Source organism: Gavialis gangeticus, unplaced genomic scaffold (genome assembly GCF_001723915.1).
Source record: "Gavialis gangeticus isolate Ggan-Ray unplaced genomic scaffold, GavGan_comp1, whole genome shotgun sequence".
Classification (NCBI taxonomy): Eukaryota; Metazoa; Chordata; order Crocodylia; family Gavialidae; genus Gavialis; species Gavialis gangeticus.
Genome location: NW_017728992.1, coordinates 6,017,171 through 6,034,968, shown reverse-complemented (window position 1 = coordinate 6,034,968; position 17,798 = coordinate 6,017,171). Strand labels below are relative to the sequence as shown.

At 46.8% G+C, this 17,798-nt stretch overlaps 1 long non-coding RNA gene across 1 annotated transcript in view; it reads left to right on the top strand.

Moving 5' to 3' along the window:
* Positions 1 to 14,410, top strand: part of LOC109299231 — a 15,752-nt gene extending 1,342 nt beyond the window's left edge. The window contains exons 2-3 of the long non-coding RNA XR_002097799.1: positions 7,311 to 7,316; positions 14,398 to 14,410. This is a non-coding gene — a long non-coding RNA (uncharacterized LOC109299231). The remainder of the gene's footprint in view (positions 1 to 7,310; positions 7,317 to 14,397) is intronic.
* Positions 14,411 to 17,798: the final 3,388 nt, after the last annotated feature.

The following is a 17,798-nucleotide window of genomic DNA, read 5'->3' as shown; positions in this document are numbered from 1 at the left end:
ATCCATGCTGATTGCCCCTGAGCATCATTTCTGATGCCGGCCCATCACAAATGTGCTCCTTGATGATCTTCTCAAAGAGTTTCCCCAGGATTGAGGTAAGACTGACGGGCCTATAGTTGCCCGGGTCCTCCCTCTTCCCCTTCTTGAAGATGGGGACCACATTTGCTACTTTCCAATCATCTGGCACCTGGCCCAAGCACCACGAAACTTCCCAAGCACCATTCAAACTTCCCTGAGAAGACTGGGGCTGGCCAGAAACTGTCCCAGTCTGGGGCAGTTCCTAGCCAGCTCCAGGCTGGGTAGAAAACTCTCCCCAGGGTGCAGGGAGCTCCTGGCCCTAGTTCCACTACCAGAGTGGAGGCTAAGAGATTGCTCCCTGCCCCCAGGAGCTGCCTGCTACCAGGACATGTGGACATTGTCCCACCCAAGCTCTAAGCTCAGAACCCACCCTGGTAACAGGCAGCTCTCAGAGGCAGGGAGCAATCTCCCAGCCCCCACTCTTATTGTGGAGCTGGGGATGGGAAATGCCTGCCAACAGGGCAGGTGGACATTGTTTCAGCTGGGCTTTATTGCGCAGTAAAGTGTCTCATGTAGACATACCTACTGTGCAGTATTTTACTGTGCAGTAAAAGCCTTTATAGCACATGTGGAAATGCCCAATCTATCCTTCTCCCAAAGATACAAATACCCCTTGAGTCAGAATGAAGCTGTCAACAATCCTTGACTTACTGCTCATAATCTTACAATGCCCTGGCTATGAAAGAGGAAAGATTCTTGTATAAGTAGATGTAATAGGGTTACCTTCCCAGCCTAGGTCTGGAGCAAACTGGGCACACAGTTGTAGCTCTACTATACTACCCTGGAGGGCCACTCTTATGCCACCCCTCTCTCACCAGGGTCCCATTCACTCTGCCAGCTCTCATCTGGCCCTTTTCATGCTGCCCTCTCTCTTGGGCCACATTCATACCACCTGGCCTCGGGCTTGTCTATCCACACTTTGGCCAACTCCAGTGCAGTCTGCTGGGCATCTCCCGCTTGCTAATAGCCAACTTCCCTCTTCATATATCTGGCCTGTGTTTGAAGATAGCCGTCGCAATCAGCCACCTCGCAGCTGCCTACTCCAGTCCTTAAAGTGGCAGGCACCAAGGTGCATGGCCACAGCAGAAATGAACAAACAAATGAATGATTCAGAATGAGAGTTGTATTAACTCTCTAGGCAGTGCCTAAAAACACTGATACTGCACACAAAGAAATAACACCTTTCCCCACACATGGAACATCTCTACGGTTTTTAGTTTTCTGAGCATGAAATCCACAATCAACCTTAAAATGCTCAGTAAACCAAGTTCACTGTTGCTTTGGACATAAACAAAAACCTGCCTGGAACCCAAATGAAATATAATGAGGTGTTGTATCAGGAAAAAAGGGAAAACAGAAAATAAAGGTTCAGTGATACCTTTAAATTTACTTTTCCATACCCTGAATCCATGTTTATTGTAGTCATCCTGGTTAAGCCAAGCTAGAGCCAAACCCATTTCACATATACTTTTATTCTGAAATAAGGCTAAAATTAAAAGAAAGGCCTTTAGATCATCCTACCCCTTACAAAGCTTTCCAATATCAAACCATTCCCGAGAAATTTCTGTTCACTGAAAGAGTAAAAGCTGACATTGAGTTTTATGCAATTCATTTTTTCTTGCAATATTTCTCTTGCTTTTCCTTACCAAATCCAAGAAGCAGAAAGGTGTGCAAGAAGAGAGATGGGAGAGCAATAAGCCTCAAAAAGCCTTCAAGGTCATTTTGAATTTCAGACAAATGTTTGGATTATTTTTTACTTTGTATGAATTGCATTATCCCCCCCTAGTTAAAATGAGCTATACAGTATCAGAGGAGAAAGTCTAGTACTTCAAAGATAACTATGTAAAAGTTCTTGTGAAAATCTAAACTCTAAAATGAATCAGCTTTAGCACTTATGGAAGCAAATCAGCATATCCTTATAGTCACTGCCAAAGATTCAGCTATTGCTATAAAAACAAATTTATAATAATTTATTCAAGTCCTCACAGTAAGACTTAACAATTTAGGTCTGCAACTATTTCCCTCTAAATCAAATCACTGAAATTGGAATACATCAAACTCTTGTTTCTTCATGCAAACCTAAATCAAGGTATAGGTGAATGAGATACTTATTAGATAATATCATCAGTCTTAAATCTTTTAGTGAAATAGCACTTTCAGAAACAAGTGTGTTTTGACTTTAAGTCAATTCTTAGGCATTTTTTCCCTCTTTCCTTTGAATATCTGTGAAATTATCTTGTTCCACCAGAAAGACAAGTTTAATTATGAAGCTCAATTTTTGCAATAATTTTTAATAACTGGCAGTTGAAACATTTGCATTTTTTGCACTTCAGGACTGAGCTTTTAGATTTTGTCAGGTTAAGCAATAATTAAATAACCCAAATATCTTTATATTTAATGAACACCCTTAATATATTATTGTGGATAGTTTATTCATAATTGGATTTTTTTCAAGTTAAAACAAATTAGCTATCCTTTTATGTTTTTACACCTTTAGATTAGACATCCGCAAGAACTACTTCACAGTTAGGGCAGCTAGGAGCTGGAACCAACTTCCTAGGGAAGTGGTGCTGGCTCCTACCCTGGGGATCTTTAAGAAGAGGCTTGATGCCTACCTGGCTGGACTCATTTGAGTCCAGTTTTTTTCTCCCGCCCAGGAGGGGGGTCAGACTTGAAGATCTACAAGGTCCCTTCCAACCTTACTTCTATGATTCTATGATTCTATAACATTTATTTATTTTCAAAAAATGTCTTTCATAATATCCCAGCACTCATATTCAAAAACAGAACTATTTAGTTGACTGAAGCCTAGTAAACTAATGGACTGGCCCCAAACTTCAAATATACATCTATTTTTTCTTGTATTGGGACCTTTTAAAGCACTTTGCACCATGTACTTCTGTTTGGTCATGGCTGTAGAGTGCTTTCAGGAGCCAGATTGGATGAAAATTGTCACTTCTGTCTGCTCTCACTGTGTATCAGTTGGTACTTGAGAATGTTCTATGAGACGAAGCCCCATGAAAAATGCAATATCTCAAATGTACCTTGAGCTGATATAGGGAAAGGTAATTGAATCAGGTTTCAACTCTGAGAGTTACATTTATTATGCTAAGAACAGACAGACATTTTTAAAAATCTGTCTGGCCACTGCAGCTATTGGGATTTCAAGAACAATGCTTGTTCTAAAAATGCTTAAACTGAAAACATCTTTTAAAATGGGTACCACTCTCCTAAACAGTGGTAATCAGTCCAAAAGTTATAGTTATAGGGCTGGTGATCTTCTTGATCCTTCTTACATCTCTCCCAGTGCACCTCTATGGATGTCAAGCATTGTGATTTTACCTGTGCTGAACTGGAAGCATGTACTACATCCCCTCTGAGGTTAGGCTACAGTCCATTCTAGTTTGTATTGACTAGGGTCCCCTGGCAGTGGATCCAACTGGGCTTATTACTGTACAAACAACTATTTTCAGTGGAGAACAGTGCCTATTAGGCAATTTATGAAAGTAAGTTGTTACAGTCTTTTTCCTGTCTGAGTTCTGTAAGATATGTTGGGCAAGGTAGAGCCAAGGATCTGCCTACCCTCATCCCTTTGCCTGTCCATTCTCCTTATCTTTGTGGAATAGGCCATAATAACTTCATGTTAGTTATTATTTCACTTTGGTTTTGATCAGGAATTGGAATAGCCTTCACACAACAGATCTTTCTACCCCTTTCTCATCCACCTATAGGCTGGTTCATAACTGAATCCATAGGAGAATGTTTTAGAAATGAGACTTGGGACTTTCTTTCTCAATACTCTGCTCTGCCCTTCATTATCAGAATGCAGCTGGTTCTTCAGATGGTCAAAGCAATTCTAGTCCTTATCAGTAATTTAGTCTGTAAAATATTTGCCACTATAGTAAAAGAAAAGCTCTTTTAAAATTGGGTTTGTTTTCCATATATCCTAAAGTGGGTCACCAGACCTTGACTCTAAGGTTTGTTAACCTCATGTTTGTTTGCTTTTTTAAATTGATATAAGGGCCAGTTTTGATATATCTTGCCTCTGAGGAATTTGCTCAAATGCTTCCCTTAATTGTTCGTTTGGCTTTGCATTCTCTGTGGAATCCCTCCTCACGTCTTAAGGGACTTATAAGAGGGTGTTGTAATTGTCACTGCCTTGTGAATCCATGTTTTGAAGGAATAGTGTTCATTTTAGGAAATTATCTTTTTTCATGATGAAGGTGCTAGTCAGCATAATGGTGTTACATCAAAACATCTTACTCTCATTCTCTCATAAGAAAATATTCAACTGCTGAATGCAGAGCTGAGAGAGAGTGACTGATCAGGTAGCTGTCTTCTGTCAAACTGCACCTTATATTTGAGAGGGAGAACAGTTAATTAAAATGTGTCTGTGAATGGTTTTGTTAATGCTCTTGTGTTCAGAAATCATACATTGGGTGGGTGAAGGAATGATAGAAAAATCCCAACAGCTGTTTTTCTCCCCTCATCCAATTTGCTGAGTACTGTTTTCAAACTGACCATGGCAGCACTCTAGTTCTCTAAATTAGGTAATTTAAAATTCTGCAAAATTATCTAGCATTTACTAGTATGCTAAATACACACACACACACATACACACACACACACACACACATGCACACACAGAATGTGGCCTTCATAGTCATCATTGGGCTATTGGGGGGGTTTTGCTGTATCCTGACCTGTCTTACAGAACCAAGAAATGTCATAAGACTTCATGGAGGGGAACACTGTCATCATTAATGCATCCCTAAGTTGGTCCCTGTTTGGTTTTAATCAGAACTATGTAGTTATTCTAGCATAGTTTCTAAATGGGATTCTTCTGGGTATTTCAAATTACACCATAGGGGGAGAATATTGTCAGTTTTCATAGAATAAACTTCACATTATTAATTAAATGTTTAATTAGTTTACTTGTTTTTCTTCCTTATTGCACTACTTATTCAGTACATTTTTAATGAGGCCCCAAGGGGTTTTAAAAAAAAAATTCACTGTTTGTTTGGGGTATAACTACTCAGCTTCACTGTAGTCCTATGATATTCCCAAATTGAAGTGTTTGTAAGACATTATATAGTGGGAAAATTGTTACTGTATCATCAGAGCTGTGCTTCTAGTGTACAATAGCCTATACTTCTTAATTTAGAACACATGCTTGTTCATGATAAAATTTCTAATTTGGAAAAGAGAGTTAATTGAATCACTAACTGGGCATCTGTAATATTTAACACTAGAAATATTTAACACCAGTAGCCATATTACTCTGGACATCTCATCCAGAATCCAAAGCTAAGCAGCATCAGGCCCGGTGACTGTTTGCATAGGAAATCCCCAGGAGGCTATAGGAAAGTAGGATGCAATTCAAATAGAACCGGTTTTCATGTCCATACTGAGCCAATGCCTCTGCATCATTTTCAGAATTGCTTTCCCCTGCATCTACAGCACCTGTACCAAGAATTCTGCAGGGCAGGTTGGAAGAACTGGGGTAACTGATTCTGAGTGGAAAAAAAAAAGTTTAAGTGAAAATTTGGTAACAGTCTTCAAATACAAAAGAGTCTTAAAAAAATACAATTATTTTCTGTGTCCACAGGGGAATGGACAAGAAGTAATGGTCTTAAGTGGCAACAAAGGAAATTTAGGCTAGGTATCAAGGGGCACATCTACACATGCATTTCATCCAGGAGCAGTTTACTTTCGAGTAAACTACTTGAGAGTAAGCACTCCTGGGCAGGTGCCTACATGTGCAGGGAATTGGAAGCAGTTTGCAAATATGTTTCTGTTTCCTGGGGCCCTGCAATGAGCCCCTGCCACCACCACAGGAAGCTGGAGGCTCCAGCCATAGGTCCATTAATGCCCAGGTCAGATGGGTCATAGCCCAGGGTCCTTCAGGAAATGGGAACCCTGGGAGGGAGAGGCAGGCAGTGCAGCATGCATGTGTGCATATGCAGTCTGGCTGCCAGCATTGCTGGTGACCAGGACCCCACCCAGCCAAGTGGAGTTCAACAGCCTACTTACTGTATGGTGATAAGTTTGTGGAAGGGAAAAAGGGGCATGGGAGGTGGGGGAAAATTGAAGTTCCCACTGTGAGGGAGGGGGCCGGTGCTGGGGCCAACGCAGCAGGGGCTGGGGCCGGGGTCATGGCACTGCCCAGTCCCAGCCAGGGCAGTGCATGCCTGGGGCAGGGAGCAAGGTAATGGTGTTGGCACGTGGCTGGCCCAGGGGACCATGGGTGGGAGGAGGGGCAGCTCCCTGTTGCTGCATACATCTCAGGCCAGGGGAAGCATGGGGGGGACATGTGCCTCCCAGATTTGTGCGGGGGTAGAGACAGGTTGCACACTGTTTGCTCAGGTATGTGCCTATTGCCTTTGCTGGGGCCCTAGAACCCCTCCCTGTCCTGCCAGAAGGGGGATAGGTTCCAGCCAGCCTCAGCTGGGTGGGGAAGCACAGAAGTCCCCAGTTCTAGTGCTTTTTGGCTCCTGGCTCCTGTGGGGAACCAGGAGGTGAGTGTGCTGGGATGGGAGGAACAGAGAGCTACCTTGTCCTGGTGTTGTTGCCCCAGGAGCCAGGACCTGGGCACCATCAGAACCAGGAGATTTCCTTGTCCCTTGTGGTACCCTGGTGTTGGGACTGACTGGAAGAAAATTTCCTCTCAGTCAGCATCTACACATGAGCTACTGTGCAGTATCTACTGTGCAGTTAGTTTACTACCTATATTTACAGGTAGAAGCTAACTGTGCAGTAGACTAATTTACTGTGAGGTAAACAGTGTACATGTATAGACAGTGATGCTTTACTGTGCAGTAGGTTAGTCTACTGAGCACTAAAGTATCTCATGTAGACATGTCCATTATGTCCTTTACTGCTTCAGGATTTGGAATGGGTCTGGAAGTGAGAGGAAATATTTAAATTTAGAATTCTACTAGCAGGACATGAATGCAGGAAATGTGAAGACAACAGCTGAATTAAGAATAAGGAGTTATGGGGTGAGGGAGGCAAAGAGAACCAGGAAAAGCCTCTATAATCTCAGAGACCAGGGATGGATAGACAGGATATAGACATAATAGACTCATCAGAAGAATGAGCTGTTGTTTTTTTTTATTTGGCCAGTTTCAGGAGCACCTTGAAAACAGAAAGGGAAAGGAGAGAACCAAGGAGAATGTAGAAATCATAGGGTATGAGGTGCATGTGGAACAGATTTGGTGAATGAGGAACAGGACTTGGTTGCTTAAGGCCAAGAGTGAATTTTAAAGTGTGTGCCTTTATTTTGTTGATGGGAGGGGAACTGGTCCAGGAGTTCATGTATTCACAGTAGACTTTTATCATAGGCTCCCAGTTCCTCCTTCCCCCACCCCTTTCTGTGGTACTGTCAATGATGAATTGACAAGAGGAACATTTAAAGCTATATTCTATTCAGTCCCTAATGCAATCCTAATCCACCCTGTTTGGGTCCTTGAAACATCTTTAATACAAAAAGGGGGTGGATTTTCTTTCTCCACATTGGATGAAGGGGTGGGAATTTATAAGGTGGAGGGGCTGGGAGCTGAACTTAAGGAAAGTCTTTCCCCTTTTTGCTCCCACTTTTTAGATGGAAAATGGGGAAACTGATTTAAAAACCAAAGGGGCTGGGAGCCTTGCATGTGGAGGCTCTCACCAAGGAGAAGTTCACCTGCCAGCTTTCCCTTGCTGCCCAACTGACTTGGGGCAGAGCAGGGTGAGACACTGTGCTATGCCACTGCAGCATGGCTCAGAAGCCTTGCTGCCATGGTAAAATGCCTCCACCTCACCCAGCACAGCCCTGGGTCAGCACCTTCTGCACCCCTGCCACAAGGCTCCCAGAGCCTTGTCCCAGCAACTGAGGGTCCCCCCTCCCCACAGGAGAATGTCTACCTCCTGCCAGTTAACTTATTGATGGGAAGAGAAGACATTCTCCCAGGACAGGAAAATTCCTGTGCTGTCTCTGTCAGATACTATTTGGAAAACAGTCTCCTAGTGCTCCCTGGCTGGAAAGCCATCTGTGAAGTTCTCCAACCATGAAGCTGGAGGGCATCTGTATAGCTTAGCTCTTTGGCTATTTTTCTACTGGAAAAAATTTCTTCTGGTAGAGATGAATGCCTGTAAGCAGCCTTATTGACCTTGGAAATGCTATGCAGCTTAAGACTGTACTCACTTTTACTTGTAGTTCTTACCTTGGGTTCCTAATCCAGCATGTCTATGTATTAGTCACAAATACTGAGATGAATTCCAGTCCTGTTGAATTAAGTCACAGATCTTTCTCAATGTATGACAGCACTTAGGCCATGTGTAGACGAAAGGAGGGGCATATGTGCACAACATTTCAAAGTGGGCTAAATGCTTTTGCACTGCTTTAATTGGGTCAGTGCTTGCACATGTTGGCAGTGTATTGCACATTAATTACAGCCGCTGTAGGAAATTTGGCATCATAATTCACCTTAAATGGCTTGGGGCACATGAAATCAAAAGTCCTTTGAGGAGTTTTAGTTTGCTGCCCTATAGCTGCAGAGCAAAGCACTGGGCTGGATGCAGCTCAGGGGCTCTGCAGGAAGCCCTGCAGGCAGCCTGGGAGCAGCCTAGGAAGACAAGCTCTGCCCAAGAAAAGTGGCAAGCCTGATCTTTCCCTCCTTCCCCCCTACTCCCCTGAGCCAGCCTGCATGCATGAGTTGCACAGGGATCCTGTGCTTCCCTGCACAGCTGCAGTGCCCACCAGGACCACCCAAGCCGGGTGCCACCTGGGTGGGGGGGAGCTGCCGTGGAGGGAAGCACCAGCCCTCCACCCCCACAGCCCATGAACCTCTCCACCTGCCGGCAGCTTGCCCTCCCCTCCCCGCTGCCGGAGAAGCAAGTAAGTGCAAGGTGTGTGCATGACACAGGGTTTTAAAGGCCGTAAATTGAAGCAGTGGGTTTAAAAACCCACTGCTTCAATTTAGGGCCCCCGGTTTGTCTAGACATGCCCTTAGGTAACATAAGCACAGGCAATAGCTGAACATCTAAAACAAACAGATTTTCCTAATTATATTCTGTTAATTTATTAAAAACTCTGTTCTGGTATGAGTCCTGTTTATTAGGGGTGTGCAAAGTGGGCCCTATTCAGTTCAGATTCAGCCCAAATCAGGGACAGTGATTCGATTTATTGATTCAGATCACTGTCCCTGATTTGATTCAGCTGAATCTGAAGATTTGATGCTGATTCAGAGAACTAACGATTGAGACATAGACTCAGCTTTATATGTTTTTTCTACATACCTCGAGGTACCAGTGTGGCTTTTGAATGCTGCAATGTTGACGCGGATGGAACATCCCACAGGAGTGTGAGGGGGAGCCCTCCATGTGCTCAGTGGTGAACCCAGAAGTGGACCAGAAATACTTTCGGTCCACTTCCGCGTCTGCCAGGGAGCACACTGTACCCCCCTGGCTCAGTGATCAGCCTCAGGGGGACACCAGGTGCCCTCCCCCCCAAGACCCAGAAGGTACCAGTTGCCAAGCCAGGGAGATGCAGGAGGCCCCCCTGAGTGCTCCCCAGTGGATCCGCAAGTAGACATGAAGTGCTTCTGATCTGTGTCTTGGTCTGCTGCCAAACACACTGGGGAGCCCCCTGTGCTTCTGTGGGATGTTCCATGTGCTCCAGCATTGAAGCATTCATGCTACCTAGAGGTATGTAGAAAAAATATTTAAAGCATTGTCTATGTCCAAGTCTCTGAATCAATTCAGAGGGTTCCAATTTGATTCAAAGAGATTAAAGAGTCCTCTGATTCAATACGGATTTGGAGATTTGGCCACTGAATTGAGCTGAATCTCCACTGAATCAAAACAGGGACTGTTTTGCACAGCCCTACTGTTTATCTTCTGCTTATTGGATCATCAGAAATCTCCTGTAGAAGTAGATCCTTGTTCAGCATTAGTCAGGGCTCTTTCAATACTGCCTGTAGTGTTCAGCACCTTTATCTGATAAATAATTAAGAAACTGTTCTCACTTGCAACACATCAAACACCTTAGATTGTGTCATATAATAAGCATTATGCTTGTGTTCCATCATAATCAGCTCTTTCTACCTTTATTTTTTTTTTAAATATATATAGCAGGGGAACCTAGATGTTCTGAATTGCTAGAATTAACGTATGTGATCAGACTTGAATACTTCTTCTAACTAAAATGTTCCAAAAATGTTATGCTTTCAAGTAGTTACAGTATTTTTTATTAGAAAGTAAATTCAAGTTAGTTTATGCTGCTTTGTAGGCTTCAGTTAATCTAAAGCATCTAAGGGTATGTCTACATGGCACAATCCATTGCTATAAAGAGACCCAAGCAAGACCAGAATTAACCATCTCCAGGATGAAAAGCAGTGTAGCTATACCACATGCTTTGTAGGCCCAGTTAGTTAACTCTGCTTGGAAGCAGGTTATTTTAATTCAGACAGAACACCACACTCATTTGGCTGTCCTGCTTTTGGTTAATGCACAAAGCAGCCTTAAGTCTTTGGTCCATGCCCATTTCAGATTACAGGAATTCCTGTTTTCTCTACTTTTGCTTAATCCATTTTCTTGCTTTATGGGAAAACACTTGATTTTTATTTTCTTTCTTTTCTTTTGATGGGGCTAAAGTGATCCCTGTCAGTTAAGCTGATCACCAGTTAAGCTGATTACTCTTGATCTGTGCTTTTTTTTTCCAGTCCTCTGTCTGTTTTCTGTAATGACTAGGCTACAAACTATATGAGGAAAGGTTATGAAGCTAGTTACATTTTGCCTTTCATTATATAACAGGCTCTTTCAGGCTTTTATTTTCTTATTATCCCAGAATAACCTACTAGAGCAACTAGGAAAGAAAGGAAGGTTGTCAGTCTCTCCTAGTTCTCCCAAATGGTCATGAAAATATGTCCTAGTACTATGTGTTATTGTTGTTGGAGGTGTGAACCAGCACATGCTTTGTCATCCTTCTAAACACTGGAACAATATAGTATGACTAATTGGGACAAATACTGAGACACTGAAAATTATAAGTTAAAGCAAGAATAAAGAATCTAATGTTTGGCTTTTTTCTTCTTTCCTGGGTTTAAATTAAAGAAAATGTGACATAAGTCAATTTTAAAAAGAAAAGTGTAAGTATCAGGTACAAACAACCTTGTAAATGAGGTTGGAAAAATATACCAATTTAAATATCCTTTTCTTCTTGGAGAATTCTGATGTTGTGTTAAGCAAATCTAATGTACAATTATTTTAATCTTAACTGTTCAGGTGGAAAAATGGGAATTATTTTGGTGATGATTTTCCAGAAACAGCACGCCTTTTTAACTGAAATATTTGACATAAATTTTCCTCTCTGTCTTCTAAATAGCCTTAACCTTCTCTCTTAAGTTAATTTGGTACATCCAATGTCAACCAGGATAGCAGTCTCACGACTGGTTGTTTTCAAGCATTGCACATATGCAGCCATGTTTCTCAAAACCTTTCACCAACTCTTATTCATTAAACTACGTAAGTGATATTAATTTTAGAATGGATTCTGACCCTCCAAGTAAAGTAAGTTATCTCCATAATTAATCAGTTCTAATGATGTGGTGATAGCACTCTTTATATTGGCTAAGACTTCTTGATCCTACCTGTTGATCAGTTTTAAATAAACTTGTACATGCCTATGTGGTGAAGTAAAATAATAGATCAAGACAGACTGAGACATTGCAAATCAGGCAAATTATCATCACTGGAAGTTGTTTAGAAAATTGATGACTCCCTCACTACCAAGAATTAGGGTAATCTGTTTGAAATGTCTCAGTCGCATTGGAGTGACACCCATCAATGGGATAATTTTACTTTGTGTCAAAACAAATACAACAATGTCTAATTGGAATTGACTCATTTCATTTATCTGTTTTTACTCACTCACTGAATGCACCTCCACATATAATTAATTCACCTGAGTTTTCTGTGCAGAAATTTGAGCTGGGGATTTTTGCCTCAGTGCACATGCCCAGACATGGACTTTGATGTGGGGCAAAATGACCCTGCCCAATTCCTCCCGGATCTGCAGCCAGGGGGAGCTAGAGCCTGGGGCCAGCACCTCTAGTGGCCACAGCACTATAAAAACCTGCCCTGGGAAGCAGCTCAGGGCTACTCTCTCAGAAACTTCTGAGAGAAGAGCCTCCAGGAGGAAGTTGGCCATGCCCCTTCCTATCCTAGGCTGTTGCTTTTGCAAGCTTGGAATCAGCAGCTTCTGGGGAGAAAATAACTAGACCCCTTCCTGCTTTGGGCTACTGCTAGCTGCTGGCTTATTCTCAGAGCTTTTGGGGGTAAGTTGGCCACACCACTTCCTGTCTTGGGTTGCTGCTAGCTGTTGCTGCCCCTCCATGGGGGGGAGGGGGCTCTGCTGCATGCCACTGCCTCCCCTTGAGGAGGGGGCCACTGCACTGCACTGCACCACACCCCAGCACTGTACCCCAGCTTCTGCACCCCTGTTCCAGCCTGCTGCCCAGCCCACCGGCAAGCCATGATTGGGGGAGAGCCTCAGGAAGGAGCCTGCACTGCCTGTGAGGCACTCCCCCAACATCACTGCCAGAGCCTAAAGGCGGCTTGCCTGCCCCAGCTGCCTTGGCAGGCCACCCCCCACCTTCACCTCCACTTTCACCTGAAGCACACCCTGAGTGGCTGAACTGGAAGGCTCCTACCATTACTGCTGCTGTTGCTGCCATCTGTTCTGCTTCTGCCCCCTCTCAGGAGAGAGGGACATTCCCTGCTGTACCACCTTGCACCACTCAACATCACACCTGCACTGAATTACTCCCTAATTGACTGATTGCTCCTGCACTCCCCCACAGCTGCCTCACTGCATCAGATCCTGCTTTATTTTCTTGTCTATTGCTCTGCTGCTGAGTGTCTGGATGGAGGCCTGAGGGGCTCCTGGACTGATCTTCAACAAACAAAGCCCCTCCACCTCTCTAGCCATTTCTTACATCTGCCTCAGCAGCCCTCCCTGTGTGTTGTTGCCCCTGTGCAGTAACTCCTATGGTCCATTCCCCCCTGCCCTGGTGTTGTTGTGTGGCTGAGTAAGCCAGCTCAAGTCTCTCCAGCCCTTGTGTGTATTTCCTCCTTCCCCCGCATCCTCCAAGTGTAGCCCTCCCAGTTTTTTTTTTTTTTTCCTGTGGGGCTGTAGCTCAGTGAGTTTCACTGCCCCCTCCCCCCCACAACCTCAGCCTGCCCCTATTAGACTTACTGGCCACACTATATAATTTGATCCTCTTCATTTGTCTCATGTGAAGCAATGGCAGAGCAGGAACATTCTGGGAGGGGGGTAAATGCCCCTACAGAGCTTCCATCATAGGGGCAGATCCCAGCCAAGCCCCCAAGGGGATACATGACCCTGCAGTCCCCACCCAAGAGGCAGTCCAAATGACCTCCTCCAAGGCTGGAGAAGCTTGAAACCTCTGCTGCACAAGGAGGTAAGGCTCCGGCAGGGAGCCAACAGGGCCAGGGGGTCTCCTGGCCAGGCCCCTCTTGGAGGGGTTCCCAGCCCCCTTGCCCACCATCAAGGACCCAGGGTAAGGGAAGTGGGAAGGGATTCTCTTCAGCCTCCTCTACAGCTGGGGGTGGGAAGGGCAATGGCCCCACCCCCAAGCCTAGACTACCAGTGCCTGAGGGGATCAGGTGTGGCATGCCAACCAGCACACCCACTCAGCCTGTCCCTGGCCCCAGCCTGGCCCACCAATGCATCCCCCCAGCAGGGAAACTGCAGCTATGCACAGGTAGCTGTGGGTTGCCCCACAGCTGCCTGTGAGTCCTGGACCCTCCACCACTGGTCCTTCCAGCTTTGGGGGTGGCAACGCCTTTTCAGGCACTTGCCCGCAGACATGGGATGAAGTGCCAACAGCCCAAGTGGGAGAACCTGCACTTTGAGACCTGGGTGCAGGCCCTGGCTCAGGCCCCCCAGATTGTGATGGCCTCCCACTTTCATGGCAAGGGGGTCTTTTTCCTTGCCTTGGAGGCTACCACACAAAAGGCAGTGGAGAGAGGGCTCATGGTGGAGGGCAAGTATGTCCCCCTCAAGCTCTTAGAGCTGGGTACCAGGGTGGTCCTCAACTCCATCTCACCTTATATCCCTAATTGGTCCCTGTTCCCCCAGCTACAGACCCTGGGGAGAGTTATTTCCCCTGCGGTGGCCCTCTCACTGGGGTGCTGAGACCCCAGCCTCTGCCATGTGTGCTCACTCAATCATCAGGTCATGATCCTGCTGGTGGTGGGAGCACAGCTGGAGGTAGAGGGTTGCTTTGTGATTCCTTTGCAGGGGACCCTTGGGAGGATTTTCTATATGCTCTGAGATCTGCGATACTTTTGATGAACTTCCATCATGAGTGCCTCATGGGCCAGGCAGGAAAGGCATCTGTAGGTCCCATTGTCAAGAGAGTTGCCCCTACCACCACTGCCCCTCCCCCTCAGGCCACCTGGCACCCCAGCCACAACTACCAGCACTCCTGTCAGGTCAGGGGACCCTGCCCCTCAACCACGTTTGGTGGGATCCCAGGGAAGGTAGCAGCAACCAAGGGAGAGAGAAGGAACAAAGACACCCTGCTCCTATTCATGCCCCTTCCATAGCTGCCCTGCCCTCAATCCTCACTTTCTCCTACTGGAGCCTGTCCACCTGAGGACCACCCCATGGCTGAGGGGGTGCAGGTCCCCTCTGGGCACAAAGGCAAGAGGAAGGATCGAGTGCAGTTGGAGCCCTCTGATGTGGAAGACTCCTCTCCACCTCCCAAGACCACCACATGGGAGCCTCCCTGGCTGCATCTGACACCCCACCCCCAGGAAAGATCAATTGGGCAATCCCGATGAAGGAGTTTTCAGGGCTGCTGGACACTCCCAGACAGCCTCTCGCTCTGTTTCCCAGGACCTACCCGCTGAGACCATGGGCATAGAGGCTGAGGCCTTGGCTGATCCAAAGGAAGGTCCATCAGTGAACCACCCCAAAAATCTGGGGGAGAAGGGTGCCTTGGTGCTCACATTGATGAGGCCTGAGGAGGGAAGTCTCCTTCTCCAGGACCCCAAGGCAGACATCAAGGCCACCCCAGTGCCTGAACAGTCTCTTTTCTCCCCCTCCCAGAAAAACCTCACTTCTAGTCTGCCCCATGGTCTTGCACAAGAGGGGATCAGGGTGGGGTGCCCTAATTAAAAGGCTGATCTTCCTGTGGACCCTGAACACACCCTGTGGGTCTCCAGGTCTACCCTAGCATATTATGAAGGAGCCCCACACCCACCCTTATCACCATCCCTGTCCTAAGGGGCTTTAGAGCTCTCCCAGTCCCAACCAGAGTCAGGGTTCATAGTGGACTAGAAGGTTCAAATGGGTCCTAAGGAGCCTGCTGAGCCCCAGGACAAAGAGGAGGATGCCTGAGAACCAGCAATCTCCATGAAGCCTGCAGACCTCTTGGACCCGGCAGTCACCAGGAGTGATCTACTTGCATTTCTTGACCATGATTATACCCACTGGTCCACCAGCAAGGTACAGCTCACCTTGGACCACTGGGCAATTCTGACAGTGTCCTCACTACTGCAAGGGCACTGGCAGGGGAAGGCCCAAAATCTGCAATGCACAGATCTATAGGTGAGCCCACAGTTTCATAGATGTACTTGATACTTATGGGAGGGCTTCGAGTGAGCCAGAGGGCCCCACACCGGGTGTTGAGATGCATGAGGCCCCTACTGAACCATCCACTCCACCCCCCCATCCATGAGGTCACTTAAAATTGTGACCCTCAATGTCCTCAGCTGCAGGAAGGGTCTCTGGAGATGCTAGGTGCTCTCTTTCCTTCAGGAGATGGGGTACCCCATGGTATTCTTACAGGAGACCCTGACAACTGTGGCCAAGGAGCCTAATTGGTGGCTGGAGTGGGGAGGCAGGGTCTTTTTTTAGTTGGCTCATGGCCACCTGTTGTGGGGTGGCCTCCCTGTTCTTCCCCAGGCCTGCAACTGGAGATTCTCCAGGACACTGAGGTGGTGTTGGGCTGCCTGCTGCACTTCTGGGTGCAAGTGCAGGGGCTGGTCCTGAACCTTTTGAATGTGTATGCCCCTGTGAAGGACCTGGAGCTGGCCAACTTTTTTCTGCCAGGCAGCCTCTTACTTTGGCACCCTCAACCCTTGTGAGTGCCTCATCCTTAGTGGAAACTTTAATGTCACCCTAGATACACGAGATCAGTTGGGCAGGGAGTGGAACCAGGCCACTGTGTGCATCCTCGGGGAGATCCTGATGGACTACTCCCTGGTGGACATCTGACATGCCTGTCACCCTACCAACCCCTCTTCTCCCCCCCCACCACCTTCACCTATGAGGGTTGGGGAGGAGCAGCCATGCCACTCCTGGTTGGATCAGGTTTCTATCCATCTGCCTGCATGTTGCCCGGGCCCACTCCTCTGGCATCAGGCCAACCCTTTTCAGTGATCACAACCTTGTCTGGGTGCAGGCCATGCTAGGGCCTGGGCATCTGAGGTTAAACTACTGGCATTGGTACTTCAATGCCAGTCTGCTTCAGGACATGGGTTCCAGGAAGGCCTTCCAGGAGCTCTGGTTGGCTTTGCAGGAGCAACAGGCAGCTTTTCCCTCTGCTCAGAGATGGTGGGATGTAGGAAAGGTATGTATCCAGCTTTTCTGCTGCAGCTATGCTCGGGGGCACATCTGGCAGGGGGGGGGGCAGTCCAGGAGCACCTTGAGAGGGAAGTGCTAGAGCTGGAGAGGTGCCTCACCACCAACCCAACTCCTGAGAGTGTCGAGAGAGGCAGGAAGAGCTTCATGCTCTGAACAACCACTGTACCCACAGTGCATTTTGTCCACTCCTGTGTCCATCTCCTTTGGGGGATGCACCATGGCTTTCACTTCTTCTATGCCCTGGAGAAGAAGAAGGAGGCCAAGAAGTACATCACCTGCCTTCTAGTGGATGACAGCACCACCCATATGGATCCAGGTAAGATGCACCAGCATGCACAGACCTTCTACGAAGAGCTCTTCTTCCTAGATCTGACTGATGCTGAAGCCTGTCAGACCCCCTCCCGCAGGTCAACATGGGTGACTGGGACTGGTTGTAGGCTCCTCTCACTCTGACTGAGTTTTTAGCTGCCCTCAGTCTGATGCCTGGCAACAAGGCACGGGGCATCAACGGGCTGACTGTGGAGTTCTACAGGCCTTCTGGGACATCCTCAGCCTAGACTTTGCTTCTGTTTGTGCTGAATCTAAGGGAAGTGGGGAACTCCCCCTATCATACTGGAGAGCCATGCTTATCCTCCTGCCCAAGAATGGGGATCCCCACGACCTGAGGAACTGACATCCTGTGTCCCTCCTCTGCATGGACTACAAGGTGGCAATAAAGGCCATCTCACTGAGCCTGTGGTCTGTGCTGACAGATGTGATCCATCCGGAGAACTGGCACCAGCTGGAAGCAAGGGTGGTAGAGCAGCTGCAGGCATGGGTAGGACTTCTGAGTTGTCTCTCCCTGTATAGGAGAGCACTGATGTTGAAGCAGCTAGTCCTGTCCATGCTCTGGCACCACTTACACACCTTGCCTGTGTCCATGGAGATCCTGACTGGGCTTCAGAGAGAGGTGCTGGAGTTTTCTGGCCGGGATGGTGTTGGGTCACTGTGGAGGTTCTGAACCTCCCATTGCAAGATGGTGGCCAGGACCTGGTTTGCCTGCATGGCTAGGTCTTGCTGTTCC